This window comes from Triticum aestivum, chromosome 3D (assembly GCF_018294505.1).
Source record: "Triticum aestivum cultivar Chinese Spring chromosome 3D, IWGSC CS RefSeq v2.1, whole genome shotgun sequence".
Classification (NCBI taxonomy): Eukaryota; Viridiplantae; Streptophyta; class Magnoliopsida; order Poales; family Poaceae; genus Triticum; species Triticum aestivum.
In genome coordinates, this window is record NC_057802.1 from 434,636,590 (window position 1) to 434,654,205 (window position 17,616).

A 17,616-nucleotide genomic window follows, 5' to 3' on the forward strand; every position below is an offset into this window, starting at 1 on the left:
TCGGTGTTGGAGGTTTTATCGGTCTTTTTCAAGGAAGCGTTCTCACCATTTTCTCATGGGACTTTTCTAATTTGCTTCTTATTGATATTTCTATCAAGATTGTGTTAGCCCTTGTCGCTAGCTTTCCAACAAACTTGGTTTCGTTGAATTCGGAGTCCGTTTGCAGAAGTTGTGGTAGTTTGGGTGTTCTGAAAAGGCTGCAGCAGTACTACCGCGGACATGAGCGGATGTAATTTTTTACTACCGCTCCAGAGCGGTACTACCGGGGCTTCTACAGCGGTAGTACTGCTTCGGACCAAAAACTCGTCACAAGTCCAGCGGTGGTAGGCACGGATGTATTTTTTTAGTACCGCTCGCAAGCAGTAGTACCGCTACCCTTTGAGGTAGTACCGCTACCCCTAGCGGTAGTACCGTGAGGTCGAGCGGTAGTACCGTGAGGTGCGGGCTGTGAGCATAATGGTTGGATTTTCCCCACCTATAAAAGGGGGTCTTCTTCCCCAATGAACCTTATCCTTTGAGCTCGTGTTCTTCCCCCATTGTTGACCTTCTTCGATTTTGCTATCTCTCAATCACTCCATGGATTCTTGCTAGTTTTGGGGGGAAAAGAGAGAGGAGATCTAGATCCACATTTCCACCAATCACTTTCTCCTCTATGTGAGGGGAACCCCTTGGATCTAGATCTTGGAGTTCTTGGTGTTCTCCTTCTTGTTCTTCCTCTCATTTTCCTCCCTAGCATTAGTTGCTTTGGTTGGATTTGGGAGAGAAGGACTTGGGCACTCCGTGTGCCCTTGCCATTGCATTTGGTGCATATGTTTGAGTTCTCCACGGTGATACGTGGAAGTTACAAGTTGAGAAGCTTATTACTCTTGGGTGCTTGGTACCCTTGAGCTTGTTCCTCTTGGGTGCTTGGGCGCCCTAGACGGTTGGTGTTGTTCGGAGCTCAATCATTGTGGTATAAAGCTCCGGGCAAGCGTCGGGGTCTCCAATTAGGTTGTGGAGATCGCCCCGAGCAATTTGACGGATTTCGGTGACCGCCCACAAGGGTTGCCAAAGTGTATGGGTTCGCTGACCGCCCCCAAGGGTTGCCTTTTGTACGGGTTCGGTGACTGCCCTCAAGGGTCCCTTAGTGGAATCACGGCATCTTGCATTGTGCGAGCGCGTGAGGAGATTACGGTGGCCCTAGTGGCTTCTTGGGGAGCATTGTGCCTCCACACCGCTCCAAACGGAGATTACCATCTGCAAGGGTGTGAACTTCGGGATACATCGTCGTCTCCTCGTGCCTCGGTTATCTCTTACCCGAGCCCTTTACTTATGCACTTTACTTTGTGATAGCCATATTGTTTCTTGTCATATATCTTGCTATCACTTAGTTTTTTATCTTGCTTAGCATAAGTTGTTTGTGCACATAGGTGAGGCTAGTTGTTGTAGGTTTTGTGCTTGACAAATTAACTGCTAGGTTTATTCCGCATTTGTGCAAGCCTAAACCGTAATTATTTTAAAGCGCCTATTGACCCCCCCTCTAGGCGACATCCATGATCTTTCAATTGGTATCAGAGCCTCGTCTCTCTTTGTTAGGCTTAACCGCCTAGAAAGTAAAGATGTCGACTAGGGGATTAGGATTCTCTCACACTCTTAGTTTCGATGGAACAAATTTTGATGTTTGGGTAATTCGCATGCTTAATCTCTTTAGGGTCATGGACCCAAATTTAGAGCGAATTGTAGATATGGGTTTTTCTCCTCCAAAGGATCCCCAATGATTATCTTTAGAGGATGAGAAAAACTCTTATCTCAATGCTCAAGCTTCTAATGTGCTTTTCGATGCTTTGAAAAATGTAGTTATATTTCAACTCATGCCTTTCCGGCATGCTCATGGGTTGTGGACAAAGCTTCAAGATAAATATGGCGTGTCCAAGTTTTGTGGGGATGATTGTTCTCCCTCCACCTCTGGCCGTGTTGTGTTCTCAACTTCTTCTACTTCACCTACATGTGGTTTTCCACAAGGTAATGACATGGTGAGTAGTGGTGTTCATTGCAATGATGATAGTGGGCTTAGTTTTGATAATCCTTCATCACTTTATTATTGCAATGCTTCATCTTTAGACTTTAGCATTTCGAGCACTCCAAATTTTTCACATGCTTGTGTTGATAGTCCTTGCATATCTTGTAGAAATTGCTTGCTCAAATCTCATGATGATATGCTTGCTATGTCTTGTTGTCATGATAAAAATGTATCTATTTCCTCGAGTTGTTGTGCTAACAATGTAGAGGAAACTCAACACTCCATGGAACAAGATGTGGTCTTAAATGGTGCTACAAGGGATCCTACATCATCATCTATTGCTTTATGCTTTATGGCCAAGGCTTCAAAGGTATCTCCTACTTTGAAACCCAATATGTCTCTTGATGATGATGTTAATGCTAATGATGATGAGGATAATGATGAAGAGAATGATAATGTTGCCTCCTTAAAAATTAAGGGGGAAATGGTTTTTAAAGCTCTTCATAAAAATAAAATTGCTCGTTCCAACTTCATGGAAATCATGTCCATTGCCATTGAGGGCAAGAAGTATATTGAGTAGTTGGAATCTCATCTTGAGGATCATGAGGTCACCATTGAGAAAATGTAAGGTCATGAGCGTGATTACGCTAATGAGATTGCGGACCTCTCTCAAGCTCTTGAACTGGAACAAACCACCAAGGAATCTCTTGAGGAGACTTTTGCTCTAGAACTATCTAGAGTGAAGGAATCTCATGATAGAGCTCTTGAGGTGGCCAATGATTTTGAAACTAAAAATGCTAAGCTTGAAGTTGCTCATGCTAGACTCCTTGAGGATTTTGAGCACCTCGAAAATGGCTCAAGGGTCAGCAAGGGTGAGCTCATCAAACTCACCGAGTCTCATGCTCAACTTGAAGCTTCTTATTTAAAAGAGCTTGCCAAGTTGCCCTCTCCTATTGTTGTTAATGATGATGCTTGTGCTACTAACTCTATTACTTGTGAAGCATCCATTTTGAAGGAGAATGTTGAGCTACGGGCTCAACTTGAGTTGCTATCTAGCAATTATGGGAAATTGGAAGAAAGCCATGAAAAGCTCTCAAGCTCTCATGATGATCTTCTAGTATCCCATAATGTGCTAAAGATAGCTCATGAGGCCATGATTGCTAAGGTAACATCTAGTGAGCCTCTTGTCGATACTAGCACTACTTTTAGTCAACATGCTATATTGCCTTGTGCTAGTCCTCGTAATTCATCCATGCATAACACTGGTACATCTTGTGATGAATTGCTTTCCTTGCCTTGTTGCTCTAACGATGAAGCTTATACTTCCTCTAGTGCTTGTGTTGAGACTAACCATGTAGAGGAAATCAAAGAGCTCAAGGCCCAAGTCACTTCTTTGAAGAAAGACTTGGAAAAGAGTCATGAAGGGAAATCCACACTCAACAATATCTTGTGTGTGCAAAAATCCCCCAATGACAAAGGTGTACTTGGATTTAACTCCAATAAGAAGAAGTCCAAGATGAACAAAAAGAAGGGCCAAGAACAAGTCAAGAATTCGGCCAAGATTGTTTGCTTCAAGTGCAGAGTAGAAGGGCATCATGTTAGATCTTGCCCATTGAAGAAGAAGCCCATTAGTGACAAGCAACACGGGAAGCGACCACAAGTTCACTCTCATGCTCAACCTCAAGTTGAAGAAAGGCCTCTTCCCAGGAAAACTCAAGCTAATGCTTCTCAAGTTGAGAAATCAAGTGAGAAGAAAGTGAAGAGTAGACGTTGCTACCTATGTCGTGAGAAAGGTCACCTCGCTTCTTCATGCACTAGTGGTAACTTATCCAACCCAATTGTTATTGATGATATCTATTCTCTTGGGAAGGAAAAGGTTGGCAATGTGTTTGCCAAAGTTGTTGGTACTCAAAGTGGTGTCAAGAAAAGAACCATTTGGGTAGCCAAGCCTATTGTGACTAATCTCTTAGGACCCAACTTGGTTGGGGACCAACTAGCTCAAACTTGATCAATAGGTGTTGTTGGATGGCATTGGAGACTTGGCTACTTTATGAAGATTTAAGGGGACTTCATCATTCTTAGTGTCTCAAGCCAAGTTAATTGGGTTATCAAGTTTCTATACTATATCCAATGTGCCTCCTTCCGGTAACTTGTACTTAAATTGTTTACATTGAAAGTTACTTGCCCCTTTGCATGTTTTGGTTTTGTTCCTTGCATGTGTTTGTATATGTTGTGCCTCCAATTGCTTATCTTGAGTAATCAAGTATGTGTGTGTTGGTTTGCACATCATGTACATGTGTGTCGTACGTTGAGCCTTTATGCATCTTATTTGTATCTTAGTTGGCTCTTGTGAGAGATTAATAGAATACCCCATTATGGGGGAGTGATGTGCTTTGTACACCTCACAATCCTATAAATGTGTGTACATGAGGAATACCATCTAGTATTGATATTACAAGATTATCTAGTCGCTATATGGTATGTCTTCTCATGAGAAATTCAAATTCTAAATTGTCCATTAATTATCTCTTGTTGGGTCTTTATTTTTCCTCTTGTTTATTTTTAATTGGTATCACATTATGGGGGAGTAATATGCTATGTGTATATTACTAGCCTAGAAAATGTGTACATTTGAGATATTGTCACCTAGAGTTGATATTGTAAATTATCTTGTTCCTAGGTGGCATGTTAGCTCTACAAGTTGCAAGTTTCTTATGGGTTTGGTGTGAAGATGATGTCGGATATCCTTGCTATCTACCACCGGGAATTATTTCCATTTACTTCTTGTCTCTTGACAATTGGTACTCACTTATGTGGTAGAATTTATTGATCATCTTTACATTGGATTTTGCTTTTATTTGCCTTTTTTCTTGCCAAGGAATGTATCGACTCCCTTTGTCTTCCATACCACTTGTGGATCTTGTTAATTTCTTGATCTTGTCTAGTGTTTTCTAGATATAGTGAAAGTGGTGATCCCACCTTATGCATTTTGTATTCAAATGCAAATTCTCTATAGTGCACTAGTCTTGGGGGAGCTATCCTATTTTCTATAAAACACTCTTCTTGCGATCCTTATCAAGTGTGTGTTGGTGGAAGGCAAGCCGTTTGCTTTTTGGTACTTTGTGCCATCATGAAACTTTGTAGAGAGCTTGGTTTGTTTGGAACCATCCTCTCTTTTGGGAGTTTGATATCTTTTATTTAGTGTGTATCATCGGATATCTCATTCCTCGATGTATCTATTATGGATATCCTCCAAGTGATGATTTATTCATTTGGTATCTTTTCTTCACTTTTTTTTCTTTGTCATTTGGTATCGGTTCTTGGAAGTCTTGAGCATGCATATTAACTTCATGTAGTTTCTTTGGCATGCTTTCTTTCTTTGACCCAATATATAGGGAAACTCCACCAAGTCTCAAATTGGATGAGATGTGCATGAAATTCATTTTCATATCTATATGCACATATTTATGTGGAGTTTGTCCTATGTATTGTTGGTTCTCTAACTCTTTGGTCCCAATGAGTTTGGGTACCATTTTGTTTGTGTTGTTGGTTTAGGAACAATTGGAGATGCATTGGATGCTCGACTCACTCACAAGGAAGGTGGTGTCACCATGAGCTTATTGGAGTCAAGCTAGGATGCTCAATGAACTACTATCTACTACCTTCAATTGGTTTCTTCTACATCCTTCTAATGGTAACAAGCATCTATCCATGCATTATTTTCTTGCATTCAACCTTGTGTAGGTTGCATCTTGGCATGCTATTCATTCCATCTTGTGATACTTTTTTTCTTTCTCAAAGCATCTCAACAATGATCTCATGTTGCTAGTTGTGATGTCTTTGATGGTTGTGTGGTAGGAATTCATTTATATACAATAAGACCATATCTAGCCACGTGCTATGCTTCCAAGCAAATATCTTATTGGTATATATATATATGTATGACTTCCTTTTGGATATCTTGTTCCTTCGTGTTGTAACTATTTCGGGTGTACATCCTTCTTTGTAGATATATATCATCATGATTTCGTCTACCTAGAATCTTATACACTTGAGAGAAGTTGCATATCTAGATGATATCCTTTCTTTCACGTCCACCTTGTCTTTCTTATGTTATTTCTTTGGTGGCTCCATGAAAGCTTTTGCCTTGAATGCGTGTCTTATCTCGTTGCATCTTGATGCACTCTTGTGTGGTGAAGATTATTTTCCTCATGCTTGTCCTTATGAGGCTTTTGCCATCTTAATTGGTATCCCTCGTCTTGATGAGGCTTTTGTTGGGAATCGTAGCATAATTTAAAATTTTCCTACGCTCACCAAGATGCATCTATGGAGTGTACTAGCAACGAGGGGAAGGGAGTGCATCTACATACCCTTGTAGATCGCGAGCGGAAGCGTTCCAATGAACGCGGATGACGGAGTCGTACTCGCCGTGATCCAAATCACCGATGACCGAGTGCCGAACGGACGGCACCTCCGCGTTCAACACACGTACGGTGCAGCGACGTCTCCTCCTTCTTGATCCAGCAAGGGGGGAGGAGAGGTTGATGGAGATCCAACAGCACGACGGCGTGGTGGTGGATGTAGCGGGTCTCCGGCAGGGCTTCGCCGAGCTTCTGCGAGAGAGAGAGAGGTGTTGCAGGGGAGGAGGGAGGCGCCCAAGGCTGTAGTTTGCTGCCCTCCCTCCCCCCCCCTTTATATAGGCCCCCTTGGGAGGGGGGGCCGGCCAAAACCCATCTAGGGTTGGGGGGGCGGCGGCCAAGGGGTGGAAAGGGGTGCCTTGCCCCCCAAGGCAAGGGGGAAGCTCCCCCCCTAGGGTTCCCAACCCTAGGCGCATGGGGGGAGGCCCAAGGGGGGCGCCCCAGCACACTAAGGGCTGGTTCCCTTCCACTTTCAGCCCACGGGGCCCTCCGGGACAGGTGTCCCCACCCGGTGGACCCCCGGGACCCTTCCGGTGGTCCCGGTACAATACCGGTAACCCCCGAAACTTTCCCGGTGGCCGAAACTTGACTTCCTATATATAATTCTTCACCTCCGGACCATTACGGAACCTCTCGTGACGTCCGGGATCTCATCCGGGACTCCGAACAACTTTCGGGTTTCCGCATACATATATCTCTACAACCCTAGCGTCACCGGACCTTAAGTGTGTAGACCCTACGGGTTCGGGAGACATGCAGACATGACCGAGACGCCTCTCCGGTCAATAACCAACAGCGGGATCTGGATACCCATGTTGGCTCCCACATGCTCCACGATGATCTCATCGGATGAACCACGGTGTCGAGGATTCAATCAATCCGTATGCAATTCCCTTTGTCAATCGGTATGTTACTTGCCCGAGATTCGATCGTCGGTATCCCAATACCTTGTTCAATCTTGTTACCGGCAAGTCACTTTACTCGTACCGTAATGCATGATCCCGTGGCTAACTCCTTAGTCACATTGAGCTCATTATGATGATGCATTACCGAGTGGGCCCAGAGATACCTCTCCGTCACACGGAGTGACAAATCCCAGTCTCGATCCGTGCCAACCCAACAGACACTTTCGGAGATACCCGTAATGCACCTTTATAGTCACCCAGTTACGTTGTGACGTTTGGCACACCCAAAGCACTCCTACGGTATCCGGGAGTTGCACGATCTCATGGTCTAAGGAAAAGATACTTGACATTGGAAAAGCTCTAGCAAACGAAACTACATGATCTTTTATGCTATGCTTAGGATTGGGTCTTGTCCATCACATCATTCTCCTAATTATGTGATCCCCTTATCAATGACATCCAATGTCCATAGTCAGGAAACCATGACTATCTGTTGATCAACGAGCTAGTCAACTAGAGGCTTACTAGGGACACGTTGTGGTCTATGTATTCACACATGTATTACGATTTCTGGACAATACAATTATAGCATGAATAATAGACGATTATCATGAACAAAGAAATATAATAATAACCTTTTATTATTGCCTCTAGGGCATATTTCCAACAGTCTCCCACTTGCACTAGAGTCAATAATCTAGTTACATTGTGATGAATCGAACACCCATTGCGTCCTGGTGTTGATCATGTTTTGCCCTAGGGAGAGGTTTAGTCAACGGATCTGCTACATTCAGGTCCGTGTGTACTTTACAAATATCTATGTCTCCATTTTGAACACTTTCACGAATGGAGTTGAAGCGACGCTTGATATGCCTGGTCTTCCTGTGAAACCTGGGCTCCTTCGCAAGGGCAATAGCTCGAGTGTTGTCACAGAAGAGAGTCATTGGGCCCGACGCATTGGGAATCACCCCTAGGTCGGTAATGAACTCCTTCATCCAGACTGCTTCCTGTGCTGGCTCCGAGGCTGCCATGTACTCCGCTTCACATGTAGATCCCGCCACGACGCTTTGCTTGCAACTGTACCAGCTTACTGCTTCTCCATTCAAAATATACACGTATCCAGTCTGTGACTTCGAGTCATCCAGATCTGTGTCGAAGCTAGCGTCGACGTAACCCTTTACGACGAGCTCTTCGTCACCTCCATAAACGAGAAACATATCCTTAGTCCTCTTCAGGTACTTCAGGATATTCTTGACCGCTGTCCAGTGTTCCTTGCCGGGATTACTTTGGTACCTTCCTACCAAACTTACGGCAAGGTTTACATCAGGTCTGGTACACAGCATGGCATACATAATAGACCCTATGGCCGAGGCATAGGGGATGACACTCATCTCTTCTATATCTTCTGCCGTGGTCGGGCATTGAGCCGTGCTCAATTGCACACCTTGCAATACAGGCAAGAACCCCTTCTTGGACTGATCCATACTGAACTTCTTCAATATCTTGTCAAGGTATGTACTCTGTGAAAGACCAATGAGGCGTCTTGATCTATCTCTATAGATCTTGATGCCTAATATATAAGCAGCTTCTCCAAGGTCCTTCATTGAAAAACACTGATTCAAATAGGCCTTTATACTTTCCAAGAATTCGATATCATTTCCCATCAATAGTATGTCATCCACATATAATATGAGAAATGCTACAGAGCTCCCACTCACTTTCTTGTAAACACAGGCTTCTCCATAAGTCTGTGTAAACCCAAACGCTTTGATCATCTCATCAAAGCGAATGTTCCAACTCCGAGATGCTTGCACCAGCCCATAGATTGAGCGCTGGAGCTTGCACACTTTGTTAGCATTCTTAGGATCGACAAAACCTTCCGGCTGCATCATATACAACTCTTCCTTAAGGAAGCCATTAAGGAATGCCGTTTGACGTCCATCTGCCATATCTCATAATCATAGTATGCGGCAATTGCTAACATGATTCGGACGGACTTCAGCTTCGCTACGGGTGAGAAAGTCTCATCGTAGTCAACCCCTTGAACTTGTCGATAACCCTTAGCGACAAGTCGAGCTTTGTAGATGGTCACATTACCATCCGCGTCCGTCTTCTTCTTAAAGATCCATTTGTTTTCTATGGCTCGCCGCTCATCGGGCAAATCAGTCAAAGTCCATACTTTGTTTTCGTACATGGATTCTATCTCGGATTTCATGGCTTCTATCTCGGATTTCATGGCTTCTAGCCATTTGTCGGAATTCGGGCCCGCCATCGCTTCTTCATAGTTCGAAGGTTCACCGTTGTCTAACAACATGATTTCCAGGACAGGGCTGCCGTACCACTCTGGTGCGGAACGTGTCCTTGTGGACCTACGAAGTTCAGTAACTTGATCCGAAGCTTCATGATCATCATCATTAACTTCCTCCCCAGTCGGTGTAGGCACCACAGGAACATTTTCCCGCGCTGCGCTACTTTCCGGTTCGGAAGGGGTGACTATCACCTCATCAAGTTCCACTTTCCTCCCACTCAATTCTTTCGTGAGAAACTCCTTCTCTAGAAAGGACCCGTTCTTGGCAACGAAGATCTTGCCTTCGGATCTGAGGTAGAAGGTGTACCCAATAGTTTCCTTAGGGTATCCTATGAAGACGCATTTTTCCGATTTGGGTTCGAGCTTTTCAGGTTGAAGTTTCTTGACATAAGCATCGCATCCCCAAACTTTTAGAAACGACAGCTTAGGTTTCTTCCCAAACCATAATTCATACGGTGTCGTCTCAACGGATTTCGACGGAGCCCTATTTAAAGTGAATGCGGCAGTCTCTAAAGCATAACCCCAAAATGAGAGCGGTAAATCGGTAAGAGACATCATAGATCGCACCATATCCAATAGAGTGCAATTACGACGTTTCGGACACACCATTTCTCTGAGGTGTTCCAGGCGGCGTGAGTTGTGAAACTATTCCACATTTCCTTAAGTGTGCACCAAACTCGTGACTTAAATATTCTCCACCACGATCTGATCGTAGGAATTTTATTCTCCTGTCACGTTGATTCTCAACTTCACTCTGAAATTCCTTGAACTTTTCAAAGGTTTCAGACTTGTGTTTCATTAGGTAGACATATCCATATCTACTTAAATCATCAGTGAGAGTGAGAACATAACGATATCCTCCGCGAGCCTCAACACTCATTGGACCACACACATCGGTATGTATGATTTCCAATAAGTTGGTTGCTCGCTCCATTGTTCCGGAGAACGGAGTCTTGGTCATCTTACCCATGAGTCATGGTTCGCACGTGTCAAATGATTCGTAATCAAGAGACTCCAAAAGTCCATCTGCATGGAGCTTCTTCATGCGCTTGACACCAATGTGACCAAGGCGGCAGTGCCACAAGTATGTGGGACTATCGTTATCAACTTTACATCTTTTGGTATTCATACTATGAACATGTGTAACATCACGTTCGAGATTCATCAAAAATAAACCATTGACCAGCGGGGCATGACCATAAAACATATCTCTCAAATAAATAGAACAACCATTATTCTCGGATTTAAATGAGTAGCCATCTCGAATTAAACGAGATCCAGACACAATGTTCATGCTCAAAGCTGGCACTAAATAACAATTATTGAGGTTTAAAACTAATCCCGTGGGTAGATGCAGAGGTAGCGTGCCGACGGCGATCACATCGACCTTGGAACCATTCCCGACGCGCATCGTCACCTCGTCCTTTGCCGGTCTCCGTTTATTCCGTAGTTCCTGCTTTGAGTTACAAATATGAGCAACCGCACCGGTATCAAATACCCAGGAGCTACTACGAGTACTGGTAAGGTACACATCAATTACTTGTATATCACATATACCTTGGGTGTTGTCGGCCTTCTTCTTGTCCGCTAAATATTTGGGGCAGTTCCGCTTCCAGTGACCACTTCCCTTGCAATAAAAGCACTCAGTCCCGGGCTTGGGTCCATTCTTTGACTTCTTCCCAGTAACTGGTTTACCGGGCGCGGCAACTCCCTTGCCGTCCTTTTTGAAGTTCTTCTTACCCTTGCCCTTCTTGAACTTGGTGGTTTTATTCACCATCAACACTTGATGTTCTTTTCTGATCTCCCCTTCCGCTGATTTCAGCATTGAATATACCTCGGGAATGGTCTTTTCCATCCCCTGCATATTGTAGTTCATCACAAAGCTCTTGTAGCTTGGTGGAAGCGACTGGAGGATTCTGTCAATGACCGCGTCATCCGGGAGATTAACTCCCAGCTGAGACAAGCGGTTGTGCAACCCAGACATTCTGAGTATGTGCTCACTAACAGAACTGTTCTCCTCCATTTTACAGCTGAAGAACTTGTCGGAGACATCATATCTCTCGACCCGGGCGTGAGCTTGAAAAACTAGTTTCAGCTCCTCGAACATCTCATATGCTCCATGTTTCTCAAAACGCTTTTGGAGACCCGGTTCTAAGCAGCATGCCGCACTGAACGAGGGAGTAATCATCAGCACGTGATTGCCAAGCGTTCATAACGTCTTGGTTCTGTGGGATTGGTGCATCACCTAGCGGTGCTTCTAAGACATAATCTTTCTTGGCTACTATGAGGATGAGCCTCAGGTTCCGGACCAAGTCCGTATAGTTGCTGCCATCATCTTTCAGCTTGGTTTTCTCTAGGAACGCGTTGAAATTGAGGACAACGTTGGCCATTTGATCTACAATACATAGTGTAAAGATTTTAGACTAAGTTCATGATAATTGAGTTCATCTAATCAAATTATTTAATGAACTCCCACTCAGATAGACATCCCTCTAGTCATCTAAGTGAAACATGATCCGAGTTTAACTAGGCCGTGTCCGATCATCACGTGAGACGGACTAGTCAAGATCAGTGAACATCTCCATGTTGATCGTATCTTCTATACGACTCATGCTCGACCTTTCGGTCCTCCGTGTTCCGAGGCCATGTCTGTACATGCTAGGCTCGTCAAGTCAACCTAAGTGTATTGCGTGTGTTCCGAGGCCATGTCTGTACATGCTAGGCTCGTCAACACCCGTTGTATTCGAACGTTAGAATCTATCACACCCGATCATCACGTGGTGCTTCAAAACAACGAACCTTCGCAAGGGTGCACAGTTAGGGTGAACACTTTCTTGAAATTATTATAAGGGATCATCTTACTTACTACCGTCGTTCTAAGCAAATAAGATGCAAAAACATGATAAACATCACATGCAATCAAATAGTGACATGATATGGCCCATATCATCATGCTCCTTTGATCTCCATCTTCGGGGCACCATGATCATCTTCGTCACCGGCATGACACCATGATCTCCATCATTGTGTCTTCATGAAGTCGTCACGCCAACGATTACTTCTACTTCTATGGCTAACGCGTTTAGCAATAAAGTAAAGTAATTTACATGGCGTTATTCAATGACACGCAGGTCATACAAAATAATAAAGACAACTCCTACGGCTCCTGCCGGTTGTCATACTCATCGACATGCAAGTCGTGATTCCTATTACAAGAATATGATCAATCTCATACATCACATATATCATTCATCACATCTTCTGGCCATATCACATCACATAGCACTTGCTGCAAAAACAAGTTAGACGTCCTCTAATTGTTGTTGCAAGTTTTTACGTGGTTTGTAGGTTTCTAGCAAGAACGTTTCTTACCTACGTATGACCACAACGTGATTTGCCAATTTCTATTTACCCTTCATAAGGACCCTTTTCATCGAATCCGTTCCGACTAAAGTAGGAGAGACAGACACCCGCTAGCCACCTTATGCATCTAGTGCATGTCAGTCGGTGGAACCTGTCTCACGTAAGTGTACGTGTAAGGTCGGTCTGGGCCGCTTCATCCTACAATACCGCCGAAACAAGAAAAGACTAGTAGCGGCAAGAAGAATTGGCAAACTCAACGCCCACAACTGCTTTGTGTTCTACTCGTGCATAGTAACTACGCATAGACCTGGCTCATGATGCCACTGTTGGGAATCGTAGCATAATTTAAAATTTTCCTATGCTCACCAAGATGCATCTATGGAGTGTACTAGCAACGAGGGGAAGGGAGTGCATCTACATACCCTTGTTGATCGCGAGCGGAAGCGTTCCAATGAACGTGGATGACGGAGTCGTACTCGCCGTGATCCAAATCACCGATGACCGAGTGCCGAACGGACGGCACCTCCGCGTTCAACACACGTACGGTGCAGCAACGTCTCCTCCTTCTTGATCCAGCAAGGGGGGAGGAGAGGTTGATGGAGATCCAACAGCACAACGGCGTGGTGGTGGATGTAGCGGGTCTCCGGCAGGGCTTCGCCGAGCTTCTGCGAGAGAGAGAGAGGTGTTGCAGGGGAGGAGGGAGGCGCCCAAGGCTGTAGTTTTCTGCCCTCCCTCCCCCCCCTTTATATAGGCCCCCTTGGGAGGGGGGCCGGCCAAAACCCATCTAGGGTTGGGGGGCGGCGGCCAAGGGGTGGAAAGGGGTGCCTTGCCCCCCAAGGCAAGGGGGAAGCTCCCCCCCCCCCTAGGGTTCCCAACCCTAGGCGCATGGGGGGAGGCCCAAGGGGGGCGCCCCAGCCCACTAAGGGCTGGTTCCCTTCCACTTTCAGCCCACGGGGCCCTCCGGGACAGGTGGCCCCACCCGGTGGACCCCCGGGACCCTTCCGGTGGTCCTGGTACAATACCGGTAACCCCCGAAACTTTCCCGGTGGCCGAAACTTGACTTCCTATATATAATTCTTCACCTCCGGACCATTCCGGAACCTCTCGTGACGTCCGGGATCTCATCCGGGACTCCGAAAAACTTTCGGGTTTCCGCATACATATATCTCTACAACCCTAGCGTCACCGGGCCTTAAGTGTGTAGACCCTACGGGTTCGGGAGACATGCAGACATGACCGAGACGCCTCTCCGGTCAATAACCAACAGCGGGATCTGGATACCATGTTGGCTCCCACATGCTCCACGATGATCTCATCGGATGAACCACAGTGTCGAGGATTCAATCAATCCATATGCAATTCCCTTTGTCAATCGGTATGTTACTTGCCCGAGATTTGATCGTCGGTATCCCAATACCTTGTTCAATCTTGTTACCAGCAAGTCTCTTTACTCGTACCGCAATGCATGATCCCGTGACTAACGCCTTAGTCACATTGAGCTCATTATGATGATGCATTACCGAGTGGGCCCAGAGATACCTCTCCGTCACACGGAGTGACAGATCCCAGTCTCGATCCGTGCCAACCCAACAGACACTTTTGGAGATACCCGTAATGCACCTTTATAGTCACCCAGTTACGTTGTGACGTTTGGCACACCCAAAGCACTCCTACGGTATCCGGGAGTTGCACGATCTCATGGTCTAAGGAAAAGATACTGGACATTGGAAAAGCTCTAGCAAACGAAACTACACGATCTTTTATGCTATGCTTAGGATTGGGTCTTGTCCATCACATCATTCTCCTAATGATGTGATCCCGTTATCAATGACATCCAATGTCCATAGTCAGGAAACCATGACTATCTGTTGATCAACGAGCTAGTCAACTAGAGGCTTACTAGGGACACGTTGTGGTCTATGTATTCACACATGTATTACGATTTCCGGACAATACAATTATAGCATGAATAATAGACGATTATCATGAACAAAGAAATATAATAATAACCTTTTATTATTGCCTCTAGGGCATATTTCCAATAGCTTTCTTCTTATATCTTCACCATGGGTTGTCGCAAGCTTTGTTGTTTTCTTTTTAGTGAGCTTGTGAACCCATTTGCTAGTTGGGTGTGTGTGGGGAGGAATGTCATGCACCGTGTATCTCATTTATCCAATACTATCTTGATGCTTAATGCTCATCCTTATTTTAGTCTTCTCAAGTGTTTTGCCATGACTCACACACATCATTTTGTTTGAGCCTATTCTTAAGTTGCCTCTTTTACATGCTGCTCAACCATGTGTTTGTTGCAAGTGCTAGGCCTTGTTTCCTATATGCTCACTTACACTTGTTGTGAGTTTCTATTGATTTTGGGGGAGCTATGATCCTATTTTGTGCACTTTGTATCCTAATTCAAAAATTCTTATGTGTGCACAAATCATGGGGAGATTCTCTAGTTTCTTTATATCACTGCTTTGCTTCAATTGGTATATTTTGATTGCTTGATTGCTTGTTTTCTCTCTTTGTTATGTCTTTGTGGCATCTCTTTCTTTCGCAATCTTTGAGCTTCAATATAGTTTGTCTTCCTCCAAGTATTTACCATTGGATATGTGTATTGCATTCCACTCACTTATGGAGAAATACACAATTTATGGAGAAACACAATTTATATTGGCCTTCTAAGCTTTTCTCCCATTTTGGCAATCGATGCCAATGGGGGAGAAGTTTCGGAGAGTTTTGTGGAGAAGTTTAGAGAGTCATCTTTTCTTGCTTTGGTTGTGTTCCCAAGCGTTTGCATCTCTTACGCATGCATTATTGGTTGTTGCATTGCATGGTGATGCATAACTCCTTATATAAACTCTCTTGAAAGTGATTGTCATCAATTACCAAAATGGGGGAGATTGAAAGAACATGCGGTGCCCCCATGTTTGGTTTTGGTAATTAACGACAATCTCTATGGACTAATGGTTGTCTTGAGTTATATTTGAAGGATTTTTCCATAGGCTTTTCTTGAAGTCCATGTGTTGGCTTCAAGGAGTTTATGAGTTGACCAGGGTGCTATGAAGGAATTATCCAAAGATTGGTCATGTGAGTGTTGAGATTATTGCAAGCATGTCTTGAGGAAGAAGATTGTGTGATCATTCATGTTTACCTTCAAGACATCATCCAAATTAAGAGAGTTGTAAAGATTCAAGGTTGATCAAGACTAAGTCAAGAGTGAATCAAGTTGATCAACTCACAAAGCATAGAAGATGTACCGAGAGGGATCAAGTGATCCCATGGTATGGTAAGCATTGTCCATTGTGCTTTGTGTACTAACCCATGGTCTATGTGGGGTTATGTACGTGTTCATGGGCTTGGGTCAAGAGGAAGATATCACTCAACCCATGGAGAGGATGACATCAAGTGGTGATCGTCATCAAGATTAGCGTGTGCAAGTTCAACTGGAGCATGACGAAGAGATCAGGTGCTTGAAGCTTGTCGTCCATTGTTGTGTCAATGGACTTGTGAAGATGTGCCGAAGAGTGGCTCACCCATAGTGGAGTATGGGGGAGCAATCATCTAGTCTTCATCGACCCAACGCAATCAAGAAAGGTGGTCCATCTTGAGGAGGACAAGATCATCATCATCTATCTCAAGTGGATCATGTGCAAGGCAAAGGTTTGCCCTTGATAGGTTTTCTATTTTTCCGGTCTCATGGTGGTAGTTTGGAGACCGGGTTATAGGATCGATAGTTGTATTATCAAGGAGGGCTCTCAAGTGAGTAGCTTGATCGTATCATTCATCGAGAGCTCAAACCATTGCATCCTTGCATCATCTTTCTTGATTCTTATTTGTATTTTATTTTGAGGTTTTAGAGCTTGTGGTTATATTTTTGACAAGCTCTAGTTCATCGAAAACGGATTTCATATGCTTCTTCTATCACGTTTTCGGTGTTGGAGGTTTTACCGGTCTTTTTCGAGGAAGGGTTCTCACCATTTTCTCATGGGACTTTTCTAATTTTCTTCTTATTGATATTTCTATCAAGATTGTGTTAGCCCTTGTCGCTAGCTTTCTAACAAACTTGGTTTCGTTGAATTCGGAGTCCGTTTTCAGAAGTTGTGGCAGTTTTGGTGTTCTGAAAAGGCTGCAGCGGTACTACCGCGGCAGGAACGGATGTAATTTTTTACTACCGCGCCATAGCGGTACTACCGCGGCTTCTACAGCGGTAGTACCGCTTCAGACCAAAAACTCGTCACAAGTCCAGCGGTGGTAGGCACGGATGTATTTTTTTTAGTACCGCTCGCAAGCAGTAGTACCGCTACCCTTTGAGGTAGTATCGCTACCCCTAGCGGTAGTACCGTGAGGTCGAGCAGTAGTACCGCTCGGTGCGGGCTGCGAGCATAACGGTTGGATTTTCCCCACCTATAAAAGGGGGTCTTCTTCCCCAATGAACCTTATCTTTGAGCTCGTGTTCTTCCCCCATTGTTGACCTTCTTCGAGCTTGCTATCTCTCAATCCCTCCATGGATTCTTGCTAGTTTTGGGGGGGAAAGAGAGAGGAGATCTATATCCACATTTCCACCAATCACTTTCTCCTCTATGTGAGGGGAACCCCTTGGATCTAGAGCTTGGAGTTCTTGGT